The sequence below is a fragment of the Delphinapterus leucas genome, chromosome 4, assembly GCF_059928025.1.
Source record: "Delphinapterus leucas isolate spDelLeu-1000000601 "Yukka" chromosome 4, BTC_Dleu_Yukka2, whole genome shotgun sequence".
In the NCBI taxonomy this organism is placed as follows: Eukaryota; Metazoa; Chordata; class Mammalia; order Artiodactyla; family Monodontidae; genus Delphinapterus; species Delphinapterus leucas.
In genome coordinates this window covers 70,855,277-70,877,718 of record NC_143132.1, presented here as the reverse complement: position 1 = coordinate 70,877,718, position 22,442 = coordinate 70,855,277, and the positions used below count along the sequence as shown (strand labels likewise).

The following is a 22,442-nucleotide window of genomic DNA, read 5'->3' as shown; positions in this document are numbered from 1 at the left end:
GGCGGTGGGGCCTTCCAGACACCCGTCTTCCGGGTCGGGGCCCGCGGCGCGGTCGGGGCCGGTTCCCCCAGCGAGATGGCAAACTTTGTGAGTGGCTTCTCGGCAGCTAACAAGTGTCTGCCTGACAGCAGGAGCCGACGGACGTTAATTGACACCCTCCTTTCCGTCCTGACCCTGTTTTTTTCAAATCTTATATTGGACTGTATTGTGTTTACAGTTTTATGGTGTGCGAAAAGGTCAGACGGGTAACTTGGGTCTACTAGACAGTTTTTTTACTTGGTATCAAGAGCAGAAAATGTACGCTTGTATCCGTATGTTGGCGCTACTAAAACCTGCATGTTTAGTGGTAGGAACAGTCCTAAGGCCTTTCCAGAATTAGTCTGTAAGGGCAAACTTTGGCTCTCCAGACTGTGAAGCACGGATTACAGTGCCAGGAAAGAGCTACTTGTGTAGTAGACTAAAAACTAGGTAGTTAGGGAATGCAGAAGCTAAGCCCTTCCCAAGAGCTTGAATTAAAAACAGCTTTTTTTGTTATACATAATTATGATTTGTGTAGTTTGCATATAGAGTTTTACACAATTGGGCATAGCGTGATTAAAAACAGCGTTTCTTATTAATTTTATGAAGGGCAGTTGGTAAAGGCACCACACAGTTTTGAAATTTCAAGTATGTTAAATGTTGCTATAAATAAAATCCTATTCAGATTTTTAGATTTAAGAAATCTAAAAATACGTTTGCAGTTATCCTTTGGGTGCAGAAGGAAGTCCTGGGTTTCTCGGTGCTTGTTTCTGGGCAGATTTTCAGTATTGTCAGCGTGAAATGGGTGTAGAACCTTAACCTGAGTGAATAATTTGCTTGAGATTACCAGTCTGTTTGCAGCTGGGAATAGACTCTGGGTCTCTTATTCCCAGTCTGGTGACCTATCCAAGAATAGACTAAGGAAACTGGGTATTTGTCTGTTTGGTGGAAAATATGGCTGAGTTGATTTTGTAGTGAGTATTAGAAGAGTCAGAAAGTGAATGTGTGAACGTTTAATCTCTGTTGTAGCCTTTAGATATATGTAGTTTCTCCACACTGAATGTCTTTGGCCTTTATTTAAACACATAAAGGACTTGAGGATATTCCTCAGTGTTACTTTTCATGGCATTTTGTAGCACATTTACATTTGATTAAAACAGATAGATGCTTATTGTATTTAACTGTGGGGGGATGTGTTTTTCGTGTGGGTATTTTCAGTGTTTGAAGAATACACTGAAATACAAGTTAGTTGGTAACTTGAGAATGTTTAGCCTCCTCACAAAAGCTAGGGAGAGGAGGAATTATGTTAATTTCATTAATTTCTGATTAAAAAACCTTTGGCCCTCTTTATTGAAGATGTTTACAAAGGTACAGATGGAATACCTGTGAATTTTCTCCTTTGCTTTATATACTGCTATTTTCATTATTATCACGACATTAGCTACAATTTGTTCATTCCTAGCCTTTCTTATGCCTTTCCTCCTATGTCACAAAAACATTTTCTCTTCTTCCTCCTTCCCATCTCCAAAGAACTCTGGAAATTTTTAATCTAATACAGTGATTCTCCACGAGAGGTGGTTTTGGCAATGTCTGGAGACGTATTTGGTTGTCACGCTGGGGGGATTCTGTTGGTATCTAGTGTGTAGATGCTAAACATCCTCCAATGCGCATGGTAACCCCCACAACAAAGAATCATCCAGTGCAAAGAGTTAGTAGTGTTGATGTTGAGAAGCCCCGATTTAATTGTTGAGAGTAATATTCTGCCTGTGAAAGTTATTTGTAATGTAATTGGCATCTGTATTATCACATCGGTTATAAATCTTTTCTCGGAGTTGTCATTAGAATGATCATGGGTAAAAGGTTAGGAAGTATATTTTAGAGCATCAGTACATAGGATTTTGGAGCTGGAAGATTAACAAGTATAACTCTTTCCTGGCGGTCCAGTGGTTAGGACTCTGTGCTTTCACTGCCGGGGGAGCGGGTTCGATCCCTGGTTGGGGAACTAGTATCCGGCAAGCGGTGTGGCGAGGCCAAAACCAAAAACAACAACAACAAAACACAAGTATAACTCTTTCAGTATGTAGATAAGGAAACCAGAGTTTTAGAGAGATTGTGACTTACCCCGAGGTCCTACAGATAACGTGGAGTTCAGGTTTCGTTATTTCTATTATAATTTAATTGTAATTTACTTATTTAATTAAAACTAATTTTAATTATTACTGAGGGAAATGGTATTTTATCATTTTTGCTTGGTAAATTTAAATAATCAAGCTAAAATTGTAAAAATTGCATCATGGGAGTCTCAGTATCCACTAAATTATTGTTACTTTTTTCAGATTCGCACATTGTTGAATTCTTTAGCATGGTTTTGTAACCATTATAACCTTTTCAGCATCTGCTTTTATAAAAAAAAGTTAGAAAAATTAAAAAAGACCACATACAATTTAAAAACAAAACAATTGGAAGTTAATTATGATATTGTAGGCAACATGCAAATGCAAACCCAACTGGAATTGTTAAAATGTCTTAGGGTGTCTTGAACTTAAGACATCTGTTCTGTTTTGTGAGGATCACTATAATGGTCCGTTATTGTGCTGATTGTAAATCTATTCCATCAAGATCCTTTTGGTTAATTTTAGAAAAAGATATTGGAACTTTCAGGTGACATGTAATTGGGTGAAATATAAATTGGGTATTTAGATTTAAATTGGGTATTTCAAATTACGTGCTGTATTGTCAGAAAGAACTATCAGTGGAGTTCTTTTTAAGTTTTAAAATTTTTTTCTGTGGTGCTACTTTTTAAAAATGAGAAAAACAAGTAGGACAAAAGACTATATGAGCAAAGATTTCTTCAAAAATTGTTTTATATAAGAAATTTATTTTATAGAAAAAATTTAAAATGCATATTAGCAAAAAGAGTAAAATCACTAACTGGAAGAAGCTGCTGTTAATATTTTGATATGCAGCATGTTATATTTCTGTTAACCTTTTAATATGAAAAATTTAAAAAGGTGAAAAATACAATAGTATTATGAACCTCTATATACCAGTGACCTAGCCTCAACAGTTAGCAGTTAACGGACAGTCTTGTTTCATCTGTATCTCTGCCCTCTATTTCCCATCTCACATAATTAAAAAAACAGCAACAACTTTATTTTGAAATAATTATAGACTCAAAGGAAGTTGCAAAAATAGTAGAGTCCTGTGTATACTTTACCCAGCTTCCCCCCAATAGTGACATCTTCTAAAGCTCTAATAAGACATCAAAATTAGGAAATTGACATTAGTACACTACTGTTATCTGAATTGCCAGACTTAATCAGTTCTCACCATTTTTTAATCCTAATTCATTTGTGTGTTTATAGTTCTGTGTGATTTTCTCCTATGTATAAATTCATGTAACTACCGCAACAGCGAAGATACAGAACTATTCCATCACCACAAAGAAAATCCCTCTTGCTACCCTTTATATTTGCACCCTACCCCAAAATCCCTCCCTGTCCCCTGGTGACATATTTTCCATCTCTATAGTTTTGTCTTTTCAAGAATGGTTTATAATGGTATATTAATACATACTTTGTTTAACCATTCAGCTGTTGAAGGACTTTTGGTATATTCAGTATTTTGCTATTAATAATAAAGTGGTTATGAACATTCATGTACAGGATTTTATGTATAGTTCTCTGAGATAAATGCCCAAGAGTGAGCTTCCTGGGTTGAATGGGAGGCCATGTTTTTTTTATTTTATTTTATTTATTTATTTTTGGCTGCGTTGGGTTCTTGTTGCTGCGTGCAGGCTTTCTCTAGTTGCGGCGAGTGGGGGCTGCTCTTCGTTGTGGTGCGTGGGCCTTTCATTGTGATGGCTTCTCTTGTTGCGGATCATGGGCTTCAGGTGCGTGGGCTTCAGGAGTTGTGGCTCATGGGCTCTGGAGCGCAGGCTCAGTAGTTGTGGCTCACGGGCTTAGTTGCTCTGCAACATGTGGGATCTTCCCAGACCAGGGCTTGAACCCGTGTCCCCTGCATTGGCAGGTGGACGCCCAACCACTGCGCCACCAGGGAAGCCCCCATGTTTAGTTTTATAAGAAATTTCTAAACTGTTTTTCAGTGTGGTGTATCATATTACATTCCCATCAGCAATGTAAGAGATTTTCTGCATCCTTGCCAGCATTTGTTATTATTGCTATTTATTTTAGCCGTTTTGATAGGTGTATAGTGATATCTTACTGTAGTTTTAATTTGCATTCTCTAATGATATTAAACGTCTGTGTGTGTACTTATTTGTTGTCTGTACATGTCTTTTGCTCATTTTTTAATCAGAATGTTTTTTTTTTAACTTTTGAGATTTGAGAGTTCTTCATATATTTTAAATACAAGACCTTTGTCAGATATATGGTTTGCAGACATTTTCTCTCAGCCTATAGCTATGATAAGCTACATCTTCTTAAGAAGGTCTTTCACAGGGCACGTTTAAAAAAAATATTGAAGTATAGTTGATTTAAGTGTTGTGTTAATTTCCGCTGTATAGCAGAGTGACCCAATTATACATATATATATATACTTTTTCATATTCTTTTCCATTATAGTTTATCACAGGTTATTGAATATAGTTCCCTGTGCTAGACAGTAGGACCTTGTTGTTTATCCATCCTATATATACTAGTTTGCATCTGCTAATCCCAAACTCCCAGTCCACCCCTTCCCCACTTTCACTCCCCCTTGGCAACCACAAGTCTGTTTTTTATGTCTGTGGGGCTGTTTCTGTTTAGTAGATATGTTCATTTGTGTTGTATTCAATATTTTAGATTCCACATATAAGTGATATCATATGATATTTGTCTTTCTCTTTTTGACTTACTTCACTTAGTATGATAATCTCTGGGTCCATCCATGTTGCTGTAAATGGCATTATTTCATTCTTTTTATGGCTGAGTAGTATTCCATTGTGTATATATATCACATCTTCTTTATCCATTCATCTATCGATGGACATTTAGGTTGCTTCCATGTCTTGGCTCTTGTAAATAGTGCTGCTATGAACATGGGGTGCATGTAATCTTTTCAAATTATAGTTTTTTAATTTATTTATTTTAATTATTTATTTTTGACTGCATCGGGTCTTTGTTGCTGTGTGTGGGCTTTCTCTAGTTGCAGTGAGCAGGGGCTACTCTTCGTTGTGGTGTGCGGGCTTCTCATTGCAGTGGCTTCTTTTGTTGCAGAGCATGGGCTCTAGGCATCCAGGCTTCAGGAGTTGTGGCTCGTGGGCTCTGGAGCGCAGGCTCAGTAGTTGTGGCACACAGGCTTAGTTGCTCTGCAGCATGTGGGATCTTCCCGGACCAGGGCTCGAACCCATGTCCCCTGCATTGGCAGGTGGATTCTTAACCACTGCACCACCAGGGAAGCCCCAAATTATAGTTCTGTCTGGTTATATGCGCTGGAGTGGGATTGCTGGATCATATGGCAACTATTTTTAATTTTTTGAGCAAACTTCATACTGTTTTCTATAATGGCTGCACCAATTTACATTCCCACTAACAGTGTAAGAGGGTTCCCTTTTCTCCACACCCTCTCCAGCATTTATTATTTGTAGAGTTTTTAATGATGGCCATTCTGACTAGCGTGAGGTGGTACCTCATTGTAGTTTTGATTTGCTTTTCTCTAATCATTAGTGACAATGAGCATCTTTTCATAGGGCACATGTTTTTTATTTTGATAAAGTTTGGTTTATTTTCTTTTATGGAACATTGGCATATGGATGTCCAATTGTTCCAGCACTGTTTGTTGAACAGGCTATCTTTCCTCCATTGAATTATTTTTGCCCCTTTGTCAACTAAGAATTCATTTCATAGACCAGTTCATTTATTCTATAACCAGTTCATGGTTATAGAACTATTTAGATTATTGGTTTCATTTTGGTTTAGTTTTAGTAATGTGATTTTGATAAATTGGTCCATTTCTTCTAAATGTCCAATTTAAAAGTATAAATTTTTTTGTAGTATTCCCTTATTATCTTTTTAAGTGCTGTGCAATCTTAGTGATATCCCTATTAAAATCTTGATATTGGTGATTTGTGTCTTCTCTCTTTTTATTTTTATTTGTCATGTTAGAGGCTTTTAAAATTTTTGCTTCATTGATTTTCTCTGTTTTCCTATTTTTAACTTCATTGATTTCTGCTCTTCATTGTTTCTGTTTTACTGCTTGCTTTGGGTTTATAGTTTGCTTTTTTTTTAAAGTTTCTTGTGGTAAGTAATTAGGTTATTGATTTGAGATCTTTCCTCTTTTCTTTTTTTTAAGATTTTTTGTTTTCTTTTTTTTTTTTTTTTTGGCTGCATCGGGTTTTAGTTGTGGCAAACGAGGTCTTTGTTGAGGTGCGTGGGATCTTTCGTTGCGGTGCAGGTTCTCTCAAGTTGTGGCGTGTGGGTTTTCTCTCTCTAGTTGTGGTGTGTGGGCTCCAGGGCACATGGGCCCTGTAGTTGTTGCGTGCAGGCTCCAGGGCGCGTGGCCTCTGTAGTTTGGCTCAGTAGTTGTGGTGAGCAGGTTTTAGTTGCCCTGTGGTATGGGATCTTTAGTTCCCCAACCAGTGATCGAACCCACGTCCCCTGCACTGGAAGGCAGATTCTTTACCACTCGACCACCAGGGAAGCCCCTCCTCTTTTCTAATGTAAGCATTTAGTGCTATAAATTTCCTTCTAACTACTGGTTTAGCTGCATCCCACATATTTTGACATGCTGTGTTTTTATTTTCATTCATTTTTATGTATATATTTAAATTTTTTCTTTGAGATTTCCTCTTTGACCCATGGGCTTTTAAAAAGTGTTCTTTACTGTTTTGTGTTCACAAATTTTCCTGTTGTCTTTGTTACTGATTTCTAGTTTGAGTCCATTATTGTCAGATAATGTACCTCTTGTATTATTTCAGTTGTTTTAGATTTGTTGAGGCTTGTTTTATGGCCCAGGATATAATCTGTCTTCATGAATGTTCCATGGGTGCTTGAAAAGAAATATGTATTCTGCTTTCGTTGGGTGTTATATTCTATATATATCAAGCTGACCTTTTTGGTTGGTTGTGTTAATACAGTTTCTCTGCTGAAAAAAAAAAGAGTTGTCATAGCTTTTCCATTCTTTTACTTTCGATGTACGTTACTGAATTTCTTGTTAGCAGCATATAGTGGGGCATTTCAAAAATCTACTCTGCCAGTCTTTCTTGATTCGTCTGTTTAGACCATCTGTATTTAAGGTAATTATCGATAAATATTAGCACTTAAATCGCCATTTTATTGTTTGTTTTATTTTCTCTGGTTTTCATTTTTTTGTTTCTCTTTTCTTGCCTTCCTGCAGATTACTAGAACATATTTTAGGATTCTGTCTTTCATAATTTGTAAAAGATTTATTTATAATGTTTTTGAGTCTGTCTTGGTATAGTTTTCATAGTGGTTGTTGTAGTTATTACCTAATGTATATATGACTTATAACAGTCTCCTGGTATCAGTATTTTACTATTCAACTGAAGTGTGGAAGCTTTACTTCTCTTTTACCTTTTTACCTTCTTGACTTTTAAATATAATTGTTTTAAGTATCAGTAGTAGTATAATTTTTGTTTCTGTCAGTGAGTATGATCTAGAAAACTAATGATGGAAAAGATATCTTGTTGTGTATACTTGTATTTCTATTCTTTTTCTTTTTTTACACATTTGTTTATGTTTAAAATTACTTATTTTATTTATTTATTTTTGGCTGCGTTGAGCTTCATTGCTGCGCGCAGGCTTTCCCTAGTTGCGGCGAGCGGGACTACTCTTTTTTGCAGTGTGTGGGCTTCTCATTGTGGCAGCTCCTCTTGCTGTGGAGCATGGGCTCTAGGCGCATGGGCTCAGTAGTTGCGGTGCACGGGCTTAGTTGCTCCATGGCATGTGGGATTTTCCTGGACCAGGGCTTGAACCTCTGTCCCCTGCATTGGCATGCAGACTCTCAACCACTGCACCACTAGGGAAGCCCCTCTATTCTTTTTCTTGTTTGGAAAATTTTCTTCAGCCAGTCTTTATGGGTAGGGTTGCTAGTGACATAGTCTTTTAGTTTTTCTTCTTTTGAGAACGCTTTAAAAATTCTCCTTTGTTCCTTGCTGTGGTCTGAATGAATTCTCCTAAAATGTAAATGTTGAAATCCTAATGCCCAATATGGTGGTATTGGGAGTTGTGTCCTTTGGGAGGTTGTTAGGTCATGGGGGAGAGCCCTCATGAATGGGATTAGTGTTGTTACAAAAGAGGGAGCTCTTTTGCCCCTTTTCTGCCATGTAAGAATACAGACAAAAGTCTGCAGTCTGGAAGAGGGCCTTCGCCTGACCATGTTGGCACCCTAATCTTGGACTTCCAGCCCCAAGAACTGTGAGAAGTAAATTTCTATTGTTTGTAAGCCATCCATTTTGTGGTGTTTTGTTATGGCAGCCTGAATAGACTAAGACATTCCTGAAGAATAGTTTCACTGGGTATAGAATTCTTGGTTGGCAGTTCTTTTTTTTTTTTTTTTTTCTAGCATTCAGAAAATATGCTGCCACTTTTTTTGGCCTCTTTGGTTGAGATGAGAAATCTGGTGTCGTTTCAGTTGTTGTTCCATTATAGGTAATTTTTGTCTGGCTGCCTTCAAAGTTTTTTCTTTGTTTTTAATTTTTGAACATTTAATTATGATGTGTCCTGGTGTAAATTTCTTTGGGTTTATCCTGTTTTGGGTTTGCTTAGTTTTTTGGATCTGTAAGGTTTGTATTTGTCACATATGAGAAGGTTTTTGCCATCTTTTCTTTAAATACTGTTTCAGCCCCTCTCTGTTTCTCCTCTGTTTCTGGGACTCCAGTGATAAGAATGTTGGATCTTCTGTTATTGGCCCACAGGTTCCTAAGACTCTGTTAGGTTTTTTTTCAGTCTTTTTTCTCTCTGTTTTTCACATTAGATTAATTCTATTTTTCTGTCTCAAATTCAGTGATTCTCTTCCCTGTTATCTCCATGGTTGTATTGAGCCTATCCAGCAAGTTTTAAAGTTTCATGTTATAGTATTTTTTAGTTCTGTAATTTTCTTTTGCTTCTTTTTTATAACTTCTGTTTCTTTGCTGAGATTTTCCATTTTTTTCACGTGTTTCAGAACTTATAATTAATTGTTGAGACATTTTATTATGGTGCTTTAAAATCCTTTTCAGGGCTTCCCTGGTGGCGCAGTGGTTGAGAATCCGCCTGCCAATGAAGGGGACACGGGTTTGTGCCCCGGTCTGGGAAGATCGCACATGCCGCAGAGCAGCTGGGCCCGTGAGCCGTGGCCGCTGAGCCTACGCATCCGGAGCCTGTGCTCCACAGCGGGAGAGGCCACAACAGTGAGAGGCCTGCATGCCGCAAAAAAAAAAAATCCTGTTCAAATAATTCCAACATCTGACTCATCTCTGTATTGGCCTTGGTTGATTATCACTCATGTTGGGATTTTCTTGTGTCATTTTCTGTGTTATATATTACGTTAGGAGGCTCTGGTCCCTATTTACATTTTTTATTTTAGCATGCGGTCACCCTGTTTAGGTTTAGTGTACAGGTCTTGGCCCACTTTTATGACTTTGGTTCTAATGGCAGTTTAATTTTCAGAGCCTTTGTGGTTGGCTTGGTTTATCTGATCCTCTTGGGGCTCCCACTGGTCCTTACTGATGCTGCCTGAGAGAATAGAAGACATGGCCTCCTATCAGGCTTTTGGGTGTCTCTAAATGGGAGAGGATTGTGGTAGGATCCTCCTCCTGGTACCCATCTCAAACCCCCAATTCTTCCCTGTCCCCATGTCTCTGGGTGAGAGGGAGAGTCTTGGCACAAACTGAGATGCTTGCACTGGCTGGGTCCCTGAGTTCTGCCCACTTGCCTCAGTATTTCTAGGTGGGAAACAGGAGTTTCAGGTCATGTGGCAATGGGAGAGTTGCTTCCCCTTTCTGGTCTTTGTTGTTGACTGGGCTTCCAGTTGATCTCCCTTGCTTGATATTGTAGAGGGACGCCTGTTTAGTTTGGGGGAGGAGTGTGACTGTCTGGCCTACCTTAGGAAATGCCAGTCTGGGTTGCCTTCTTCTGTTGGGTCTGGGGACATAAAACACTCTGCTGCTTTTCTGTTTCTGTAGTCTTGGAGTCCCAAACTGGTTAAGCTGCCTGCTTATCAGTTTTCATAGTTTTCTTTCAATTGTCTCTGGTGTTATTCCCCTGGTTTAACATGGTGTTTAGTGAAGAGGGGCAGGGAAAAAGAGAGCTATGCCATCTTACCTAGGCTGGAATTTCAGATTCCTTACTTTTTGTGAACCTGCGTCATCTCTACCCAGCGGGTTGTTTCAGCTTTGAAAATAATGGTTTATGGCCATGTGCTTTGTGAACTTTTAAGCACAATGTTTGCTTCAATTATAACCCACAGTATTGGACCCCTAGGAAGGTTTTGGAAAGTCAGTCATAACCAGTTCAGGAGGGTGCCAGGGAATAGATGCATGCAATTTACTAGGCATCTGTCACGTAAACAGAATTTTGTAGTATAGTTAATTAAAATGAAATTGTGAATTCTGGTATTTTCTTCAAGATGTGTTTATTTTATGGATAATTTGTATTTAAGGTATTTAATAATTCCAGTAATATATAATAGTATTTTAATATTAGTAAATATTTTTCAAAACAAATATGGAAAATCTTGTATTATGCAGCCAGTTTAATATGTTTCTAATTCATAGGTTGAAAAGGAAAGATAAAATGTCCTGCTTTTTACATTCCCTAGTTTTCTAATTGAGAGTAAATTGGGCCCAAATAAGAAAATGTCTATTCTACATTAGTAGAAGCTAGTGCTTCTAAATGATGTGGTTAACTTGTTAAATCAACTACTACTGTTTATTTGGCTGCCCCGTGTGGCATGCAGGATCTTAGTTCCCTGACCAGGGATCGAACTGTGCCTCCCTGCAGTGGAAGCAGAGTCTTAACCACTGGACTGCCAGGGAAGTCCCACCTACTACTATTTTTTAAAAATCTCACATATTACATGAATTGTTCAAACTAATATAGTTACTGCAGTTACAGAGAAATCACTGGGCTTCTTTGCAGCCACTTCTTGAGGTACTCTCAGATTGACTCTGATGGCAAATCTTAGATTTCTAATCAGATTAAACATCATTTCTTTTATGTGTGGACACACCTCTACATTGTGTCTAGTGCCTTATGTGATTCTGGGCATGTGTTTTAGAGGAGATAAGAATGACTGACTCTAGTATTGAATAAGGTAAAATTGTCAGAAAATGAGCTTTTTAATGGACCATTTACATGTTTTTAAATGAGAGTAATTATATTTCATATTAGAAGTAATAATTCCAGTTCCCTCTTGTTGTTTTTGGTTTTTAATAATATATTAACATGTTTTTATTCATGAAGAATTGACACTTAAAAATAAAATTTAAATAGTTAAACTTTAATTTTCAAATGGGTATTCCTATAATCTTTTCTAGGGTTTCCTTAGTTATTATTACAGTAGGATAATTTTTGTGTTATGAAAATCAGATGAATTTAATTTTTTATTTACATGGTAACTATTACTGTAGATAGCATTTTAATTTCAAAGTTTATGTTCATTGATCTTATCCTTACTTCAAAGATGTTTATTTATTTATTTTTGATTCTTAGAATATTGTTAAGAGTAACATTAAATGTATCAATATTTTAACTTGGGAATGACCTTTCCGGTTGTGCTATGTTAAAGTAGACATTTATTTGGAGGCAGAGGATCTGGTTGAAGTCTTTGCCATGACAGGTGTTGTGTAACCATGGGTACTTAACCTCTGGAACCTCAGTTTCATCATCTATAGAATGGAGGCAAACACTAATACCTGCCTAGGTAATTGTGTGTGTAGGGCGTGTCCCGTGAAATGTGACACTTGAAAGCACTTTGTAAACTGTGAAGTACTTTTATCAGAGCATGCTTGTAATGTTTTTGAGGAGATCATTTGAAAATTGACCTGAGTGATCTCGATCATCATAGTGCAAAATATTTTATGATTAGTTACAAAATTGGTATGTATTCAAGTAAAAATTCATGTAAAAATAAAGCAGCTTTTCCTTGAGTTTAGTGATTTACTATTCTTAAAAACTAATTTCTATTGGTGAATTTGGGGAAGGATTACATAGTTGCTTGATAGTTTATCATCCCCTCTGTGATAAGGTTAGCTTTTGGAAGGTGTCTTTCCTCAACAGGTGGCTTGGATTTAAAGGTTAGGTTTGTCTCTTTAGTGGTTTATAGTCTAAGGATTTTCTAAAAATGCTTATACTGTTGTGTTTTCTAACGTGGGTGGGGAGTTGGTTTCTTATTTGACACATGTTTACTGGTTAGGTGATTTGAAAAGGCCAAGGGCAGGTGAACATTTTCAGTTGGTGCCTTTATTTTACTCACTTTGGCCAATTTTTTTTTTTTTTTAATGGTGAAGGGTTTTTTAAAAACTTTTTAAGTTTATCTGTTTATCTTTGGCTGCGTTGGGTCTTTGCTGCTGCATGCGGGCTTTCTCTAGTTACGGCGAGCGGGGGCCACTCTTCGCTGCGGCCCACAGGCCCCCGATCGCGATGTCCTCCCTTGCCACAGAGCACGGGCTGTAGGTGTGCGGGCTTCATTAGTTGTGGCATGTGGGCCTAGCAGCCGCGGCTTGCGGCTCCAGAGCGCAGGCTCAGCAGCTGTGGTGCACAGGCTCAGTCGATCAGCGGCATGTGGGATACCCCCGGACCAGGGATCGAACCCACGTCCCCCGCACCAGCAGGCAGACTCCCAACCACTGTGCCACCAGGGAAGCCCACGGCCAGCATTTTTAAGAATTTATTTGATTACCCCTTTGTAGGATTTTCTTTCTTAGCCGAGTGGGTTAACTACATTGGTTGTGAAATTTTTAAGATTTTGGCTTAATTTTTGGTGAAGGTAGAAATGGAAAATTGTTCTAGAAAGACCTGGTTAGGGGAGTTTCTGGGGTGGGTGGTTTGAATTTTTGGAGCTTTCATTCCTCCTTAGGATAGATCTGGTCATGAAAAGTACACTGTGAGTTCTAACAACTTTAATTGTCACAGCAGGTAGTGTAAATTAAAAGAACACATATGTCTACTTTGTTACTGTGTAGAAATTCTAAACATATTCATAGAAATCTCTTGCCTGGAACAAACTTTTTTCCTTTACCTTTGTCTTTTTTTTAAAAAAAACGTTCAGAAAGCATTATTAAATCACAAAAGTAAAACTAATGTAAAAGTAGAACTTATGTAATTACTTTCAAATATGATCTAGTTAAAAGATGCTAAAGGACTTGAAGCATTTTTCCTCTCAGATTCTTAAAGCCATGGTAGTGATGAGGAGGAGGAGGTGATAGCACAGTAGATTGTGGAGAGCCTGCTAAACCATTATAAAGACTTTGGTTCTGCCACTTACTAATTTTATAACCTTTGGTGAGTTACTTAACCCTTCAGTTTTTTCTTCTGTGAAATGTGAATAATATTAGCACCAACCTCATAAGTTTGTTTTTTGTATTAAGTTAGTTAATATCTGCAAAGACCTAGGAACACTACTGAGCAAAGTCCAAAGCATGTGGTATTCATTTTATTCTTAAATGTGGAGCCAACATTAAAAGGTCACTTCTTCCTTTTCTTTTGGAAAGGTAACAGAGGGAGAATTAATTGATCCCTGCTTTGATTTTCCTATGATAAATTGCTTAAACTTCAGTTATAGCGCTTAACACATTATATTATCAAAACTAACATTATTTCTTGTGTTTTCCATTCTTGCTAGATTATGAACTCCTTTGGGCAGAGACCATGATATATTTATGCATGTCTTAGGAATCTTAGGTAGTGTTGCGTATACATATCAGTTGATCAAAAATGTTGATTCAGTTAATGACAAAAATGTTGGCCTGAATAATTGATCAGACCACCTGCTGGTAAATACATTGAAATCCTGCCAGTCTATCAGAACTAAATAATGGACAGGTAGTAGCTAACGGTCCCTGAAAAATATTTCATTTATTTTTTTCCTTAATATGTATTTTGTCTTAATTTGATTATTATACCTGCACAAGTGGTTATTATTATTATTTTTAAATAAATTTATTTTATTTATTTATTTTTGGCTACGTTGGGTCTTCGTTGTTGTGCGTGGGCTTTCTCTAGTTGCGGTGAGCAGGGGCTACTCTTTGTTGCGGTGAGTGGGCTTCTCATTGTGGTTGCTTGTCTTGTTGCAGAGCACGGGCTCTAGGCGCATGGGCTTCAGTAGTTGTGGCTCGCAGGCTCTAGAGCGCAGGCTCAGTGGTTGTGGCGCACGAGCTTAGTTTCTCCGCGGCATGTGGGATCTTCCCGGACCAGGGCTCGAACCTGTGTCCCCTGCATTGGCAGGCGGATTCTTAACCACTGTGCCACCAGGGAAGCCCCTGCACAAGTGATTATAATCAGGGAATAATTAGCCAGCAAAATCTTAAATTAGAGGAATTGCTAAGCAGGAATATTCAGTTACTCCTAAAGTAGGGGAAGTGGGGCAGGGAAAGAGGAAGATCTTAGCTGATCATTGGGTGGTTGCCCAAGTAACTTTATACCTTTCTTTTTGTACTTACAGGGTCTTAGTTTCCAGCCTGGTAGATTCTTTTCTTTTCCCCATTTTTGGTGGAGAGGGGTGGTAGAGGAGAAGGAGGAACAGAGACTTGGAAGGATAAGTGAAATTGGTAGATGATGCTAAATGAATTAGGTTTCCAGAGACAGAGACTATGTGGCAGGTGAGTTAGGGGGAATTGTGGGTTTCCATGGTAGAGGAAAGGTTGTGATGGGAAAGACATTCCAAAATTTCTGTTTATAGATTTGGACTTTCAGGTTATATTATTTTGCACATTTGGGGGATGTGTGTATGTGGGAGTGAGGCATGCTACTTTTTCCTTCTTCACTATTTTTGTTTCCTTCTCTTTTAACATACCTAGTTATAGTCTTTGATGTGTGACAGCCTTAATTTAGAGCTTTCAATAAAAAGTGATGCAAGGTGAGTAGGCTTTTTGTGAAAATGTTTTCAACAGAATATTAACATTTCAAAAACGTTTGTCCAGCTGTATATGTTACCATTATTATGTGATGACGTAAGTAATAATGTTTTGATTGTGGACTAGATAAATCCAGTCAACTTTAAAAGACTCATAATGTAATACCAAAGTTGCTAAGTCTAAAGACATTTTTATTTCCCATATATAGACTTTACCATTTCTGTTCAACTTTACTCTATTCCTGTGAACTGTGTTAGAAATTCTAAAAGTTGAATACAGTAAATAATGTAGAATGGTGATAGCAGTGTAGTGCAGATACAGTTTTATTTTACTTTACCTGTTTTTGTGTCTACCACAATAATATAGTTTTATGGCTTTTATTATCTTTTTGGTACTAACACTGTAGAAAAAATATATTTAAAAGTAGTTTTAAGTAATTGAGAGGAATGGCATATATGCTCTTTTGAATGCTTGGAAACAAAACTTTGAGGCAGGCAATTAAGAGCTTAGTAGAAATAAATTATTTTAAATAGATTTTTTGTTCATAACTAGTTTAGCAACAAAGGTACTGACTGGCTAAGGACTAGAAAATGCTGAATTACCAGAAATGCTGTAATGTTTGTAATCCCTTGATAAAATTGTGTAAACACAGGTTAGAATTAATATACTTGGTTATTTTCTGAAGATTGAGTTTCTTTAATTTTCCTGCTGTTATATTTATAGCTTATTTATTTGCAGGGTATTTATTGAGCCCTAAAAATGTGTTTAGGCTATTATATAAAATGCTTTTTTATTTCTGAATAAAAGTTATATTTGGCCTATTCTTTGTTTCTAATAAAATTTCAGCTTTCAGTCCTCATTACCTCCATTTCATATACCAGGAAAACATATCCCAGTTGCAGGAAGAAAATTATATATGTCTGATATCAATGCAATACCAACATGGAGTGTTAATTTTCTGTATTAGTCTCTGTTAAAAGATTGATTATAGACATTAAAAAAATATTTATGGACCATTTTAACATTATTAAATACCTTTGCCTTGAAACTTTTAAACATTTTTGTATTTTCAAAAGCTATATTCTTAATATAATTAGACTTTGAGCTCAGGGAAATGTTACTTTGGGATTTTAACAGGAACTAGTACTATTTGAGTAATTGAGGACATCAACATATGATTTTAGTGAAATACATTTTGTGCCTTCCTTCCTGTTTTAAGTTGTTTATGATAATTCTAGTTTATTACCCTGATTTTAAAGAAATCCTAATCCTCAGCTAGAAGTTAAATTTGAAAAGTCCAGTTAGTGTCTGGGTCATTTCTTTTCTTCATGATATCATTCAGCACTGATGGGTCATTACAGTTGAACTAAGTGTTCTAAGTGAAGTAATTTTATTTAATCCAATAGTATCTACCATGGAAAGAATTTTGTCAGATTTAGCACATTTTGATATACCTGTTTTACCTGACTTTAGGAATATGTCTAATCCTGATTTTTGGGGGGACATAACCTGTATTTTTGTACTTTTATAGGATAGAGGGAGGAATCAACAGCTTGGAAATTCAGCCAAGTGATCTGGCGGGATGGGCATTTGCCTGACCTATTTTGTAGAGGTAATCCAACCCTGTTTTACTCAACCTCTAATTTTTTCCTGTGATAGATGCCCATATACTTGAACATGAACACACATATCATAGCTGTTGGGTAGTACTCTGCATTTACTGGACATTCCCTTTTTCTTTTATACTTCCTTATATATAGCGTGAATATTACATATACATAGCATGATATCACTATATACAGATATGAACATCTATACATTGGAAAGAATTAATGTTATTAGTTCTGTATGAGGGCCATTATCTTTTCTCACTTAACAAGATTACTTGCATTTCTCTTTTTTAGGCTCAGGTTCCCTTATTTTAGGAGGAACCATGATCCTCTCCTGTCTTGTTGGGCTATGTTGGTACATATATTAGACCTTGCTTTTATCTTTCAAACAAAGTGAAAGAAAATTAAGTATTTCACAGTTTTCAGGGTATTTACATGTTTGTCAATGGCACATATTCTCATGTCATTATTAATGATCATAAAAATTCAAAGATTCTCATAAATTTTATTTGTTTTGAGAATTCTTTTCAAGCGAAGGTGTGAAAATATTAGCAGTTTTAGTGGCCATATTTTAAGATTTCGTTTAACACTTCTCACTTCTTACCCAGGTTTATTATAAGAGGAATATACACTTATGCAGTAGAGAATGTTATAATGTAAAAAATTTAAAAAAGTCTTTTCTTATTCCCATTTACTGTTAACATTTGTGTGTGTGTGTGTATCATTATAGACATTTTCCATATATATGCAGAAATTTATATGTATACCTATATTTACATAACTTTTATAAAAATGAGATCACACCATACATGTTGTTTATTATCAGCATGTCTTTTTTGTTGTTAGCTTCTGTATCTTTGCATATCATTCCTCTTATTTCATTCTGTGTAGTATTCCTATATTTGGATGTACCATAATTATTTTAACTAGCTTCCTATTTATGGATATTTAGGTTGTTTTTTTGCAGTAATAAATGGGAATATAGTGAATATTCTTGGATACATCTTTGCACATATTTAAAAATATATTTGTAGTATAAATTCCTAAAGGAAAAATTGTTGGGTCAAAAAGTGTGTACATTTAGTAATTTGGTGGTTGAATTGCCCAACTAAAAAGATTGCCCCAACATCAGTAGTCTGGGAAAATGGGAATCTCTTTATCTCTTTGATAATATTAGCTACTGTCAGCTTGTAGTATTTGTCAGTTTTTTGTTGTTTAGTATTGCTTTTCAAAATTTCATTGTGAGTTTGAGCATTTTTTCCCCCATTATTATTGGCCATATATATGTTTTCAGTGATCTGTTTGGTCATGCGTTAGGCAGATGGTTTTTACTCAGTTTTTGCTTATCTTTTGATTTTACTTTTGCCTTGTTGACGTTTTAATTTTGTATGATTGAATTTAGAGATCTTTTTCTTCAGGGCTGGGGTGGGGGTGGGGTTTCCTGTGTAAGGTTTAAAATAAAAGGTCTCCCCCACTGATTGTAGGACTCGTTTTCCCCTCCACATTATAACATCTCTGAATGACATGAATTGTTGGTTTGTCATGGTTTGGCATTGTTTTTTTCTAAGTGACAAAATTAGTTGTGTTTCTTATGATTGGTAGTTTTAGCTTGGTAGTTTTATATTCAGTGAACTTGAAAAGTTATGTGGGTTTTCTATTACTTTTTATGGTTTAAATTGTTTAAAATCTTGATTTATATTGAATATATTCGGTATAAGCAATAAATGTAGAGATCAGCTTTACTTTTTTCCAGATGGCTTACCCTTTGTCCTCATTCCCGTTATTGAATGATGCATTTCTTTTCTACATATTTGAAATGCCACATTTATTGTATACTGAATTTCCATGGTTTTTTTTTTTTGCATGGAGGGGATCTGTTCCTGAAATCAGTTCAGTTCATCTGCCTGCTTGTTTTTTGTACTGAGAATTCAGTAAAGGAACTGCTTATAAAATCAGTTATACATAGATTTTTTAATACAAATAGTAGAATTAGGGCTAATAAAGGAAGAAGATGTATACATTCACAGTAACAACTAAAAAGATAAAATACCTGGGAGAAATCTACTTGAAAAAATTTTTAAAACTCTACTGAGGGATAGGACAGAAAATTTGGATCAATTCAGATTTTTTTTTAAAACATTTTTAATTTCTTTAATGATGTATCTATTTTATTTATTTATTTTTGGCCGCATTGGGTCTTTGTTGCTGCACACGGGCATTCTCTAGTTGCGGTGAGTGGGGGCTACTCTTCTTTGTGGTGCGCGGGCTTCTCATTGCGGTGGCTTCTCTTGTGGAGCATGGGCTCTAGGTGCACAGGCTTCAGTAATTGTGGCTCGCGGGCTCTAGAGCGCAAGCTCAATAGTTGTGTCACACAGGCTTAGTTGCTCTATGGCACGTGGGATCTTCCGGACCAGGGCTCGAACCCGTGTCCCCTGTATTGGCAGGTGGATTCTTAACCACTGTGCCACTAGGGAAGCCCTCAGCTCAAATTTGTAACACGGAAGATGTGATATAAAGCTGTCATTTCACTATAGAAATATAATTGATTTTTCTTTATTGATCTAATATCTTGTGCCCTTGCTGAACTTATCAGTTCTCAGTGGCGGTGGCCTTGCTGAACTTGTTTATTTGTTCTCGTAGCTTTTTTGTGGATTCATTGGGAAATTTCTACATACAAGATCACATTGCTAGAGAGTGAAGACAGTTTTATTTCGTTTTTTCTAATCTGGATGCCATTACTTGATCGATTGATTGCTTGGTTGGTTGGTTGGTTGATTGATTTTGCCTGCTCTATTTTACTAGCTAGAACCTTTAGTACAATCTTGAATAGAAGTGGTGAAAATAGACATCCTGATTTTTAGGAGGAAAGCATTCAGTGTTTAACCAGTAAGCATGATGTTAGTTTTTAGTTTTTTTTTTTTTTTTGTAGATACCTTTTATCAGTTTGAGGAAGTTCTCTTCTAGTCTTAGTTTGTTGAGATTTTTTTATCATGAGTAAGTGTTGAATTTTTTCAAATTCTTCTTTGTTTATTGAGATAACCATGTGGTTTGTGTCCTTTAGTCTCTTAATATGGTGTATTACATTAATTGATTTTCAGATGTTAAACCACCATTGCCTTCATGGGGTAAATATTACTTGGTCTTGGTGTATATATATGCCTTTTTTTTATCTGTTGCTAGATTCAGTTTACTAACATTTTGTAAGGATATTGTATCTATGTTTATGAGAGACATTGGAGTATAGTTTTCATGTCATGTCTTTATATCAAAGAAACTCTAGCTTTATAGATTGAGTTGCAAAATGTACCCTCTTCCTCTGTTTTGTGTAGGAGTTTGTGAAGGATTGGTATTGCCCGCTTAAATATTTGATGGAATTCATCAGTGAGGCCATTTCTTTGTGGGAAGATTTTAAATACTAACTCAGTTTGTTATGTTCAGATTTTTCTGTTTCCTCTTTAATTAGTTTATATGTCAGTAATATATGTCTTTTTAGGAATTTCATAAAAGTTGTTTAATTTATTGGCATATATCTGTTTATAATATATTCCTTCCCGTATAATTCTTTTAATTTTTGTGAGGTCAGTGGTAATATCCCTTCTTTCATTCCTAATTTTGGTAATTTGTGTTTTTTCTCTTTGTTGTTGGTTAGTCTTCCTAAAAGTTTGTAAATTTTTCGGATCTTTTTTAAAAAAACAAGTTATTCTCTATCTTCCTGTTTTGTATTTTATTTATTTTTGCTCTAAATTTTCAGTATATTTTTCAGCTTGCTTTAGGGTTTAGTTTGCTCTTTTTCTTTTTAAAAATATTTTAATTAATTGATTAATTATTTATGGCCGCGTTGAGTCTTAGTTGCAGCATGTGGGATCTTTGTTGAGGCGTGTGGGATCTTCGTTGAGGCGTGCGGGATCTTTCCTTGTGGTGCGCGGGCTTCTCTCTAGTTGTGGTGTGCAGGTTTTTTCTCTTCTCTAGTTGTGGCACGCAGGCTCCAGGACATGTGAGCTCTGTAGTTGTGGCGTGTGGGCTCCAGAGTGTGTGGGCTTTGTAGTTTGCTGCATGCGGGCTTTCCAGTTGAGGTGTGCGAGCTCAGTAGTTGTTGCACACGGGCTTAGCTGCCCTGCAGCATGTGGGAACCTAGTTCCCCTGACCAGGGATTGAACCCACGTCCCCTATATTGGAAGGTGGATTCTTTACCACTGGACCACCAGGGAAGTCCCCTAGTTTACTCCTTTTCTGATTTATTAAAGTGGAGGCTCATGTCATTGATTTGAGACTCCTCTTTTTTTCATTATACTTAAAGTTATATAATTCCTCTTAAGTACTGCTCGAGCTGCATCCCATTGATTTTGATGTGTTTGTTTTTGTTTTCATTCAGTTAAAAATATTCTCTAACATCTCCTTTCTTTTAATTTCTTTTTTGACCCATATGTTATTCAAAATTGTGAAGTTTAATTTCCAAACACTTGAGAATTTTCCAGTTTCTAACTTAGTTGATATCTACTTTAATTGTGTTATGGTTGGAGAACATACTTTGTATGACTTCAGTCCTTTTACATTTATGAGACTTGTTTAATGGCCTAGCATTTGGTCTGTGCTGGAGAGTGTGTACCTGACAACAATATGTATTCTGTTGTTTGCTGGAGTTTTCTATATGCCAGCTAGGTATAGTTGGTTGAGAGTGTGGTTCAGGTTTTCTATTTGTTTGTTAATTTGCTGTATAGTTATTCTGTCAATTATTTAGAGTGGGGTATTGAAATCTCCAATGCTAATTGTTGAATTTTCTATTTTTCTTTTTAATAATGTTAGTTATTGTTTTATTTTTTAGGGCTCTTCATTATTTTAGGATTTATAATTATTATAATATTTTCCTAATTTATTGACTGTCATTTTGAAATATCTTTCTTCATCTCCAGTAATATTTGTCTTAAAGTCTGTTTTGTCTAATACTAATATAACCGTGCCATCTGTTTTATGGTTACTCTTTCCATAGTATATATATCCTTGTTCCGCATCTTTTTACTTTGTCTTGAATTTAAAGTGTGTCCCCTTTTTGTTTTTGTTTTTTTTGCGGTACGCGGGCCTCTCACTGTTGTGGCCTCTCCCGTTGCGGAGCACAGGCTCCGGATGCACAGGCTCAGCGGCCATGGCTCATGGGCCCAGCAGCTCCGCGGCATGTGGGATCTTCCCAGACCGGGGCACGAACCCACGTCCCCTGCATCATCAGGCGGACTCTCAACCACTGCGCCACCAGGGAAGCCGTAAAGTGTGTCTCTTGTTGACAGCACATAGTTGAATCTTGTTTTTGTCCAACCTGGCAGTCTCTGCCTTTCTATTGGGCTGTTTAGACATTCATATTTAATTATGGACATGGTTGGATTTACATTTGCCATTTTGCCATTTGTTTTATATATGTCTCTTATGGTTTTTGTTTCTCTGTGCTTCCTTTGCTGCCTTCTTTTGTGTTAAATGTTTTTTAGTGTGCCATATTAATTACTCTATTGATGTCTTTTCTAAATATAATTTAAGATCTTTTCTTTGTGATTGCTATGGTGTTTACATTATACATTTTAACAGTTTGCTTAATATTAACACTAAGTCAGTATCAGGAACTTTGCTCCAGTATAGCTCCATTTTCTCCTTCCTCTATTGTGCCACAACTTATAAATAAATGAATGAATGAATGAATGAATGAATGAATAAATAAATAAATAAAACATTCATATATGCTACAAACCCAGCAATACAGTGTTATAACCATTGCTTTATAGATTCTTATATTTTTTAAAGATGTTAAGAGAAGAAAT

The 22,442-nt window shown here is 36.4% G+C and overlaps 1 protein-coding gene across 6 annotated transcripts in view; it reads left to right on the top strand.

The window, feature by feature from the left end:
- Window positions 1-22,442, top strand: part of ZNF148 (zinc finger protein 148) — a 129,896-nt gene that overhangs the window by 14,972 nt on the left and 92,482 nt on the right. For 2 of the 6 annotated variants that reach the window (XM_022567762.2, XM_022567773.3), the window contains exon 2: window positions 16,563-16,643. The exons of 2 other annotated variants lie outside the window; for them this stretch is intronic. The gene's annotated coding sequence lies outside the window, so the exon portion shown is untranslated. Of the gene's footprint in view, window positions 1-25; window positions 88-16,562; window positions 16,644-22,442 lie in introns of those variants that run through there. 2 more of the 6 variants (XM_089910613.1, XM_089910614.1) reach the window with 2 other exon arrangements.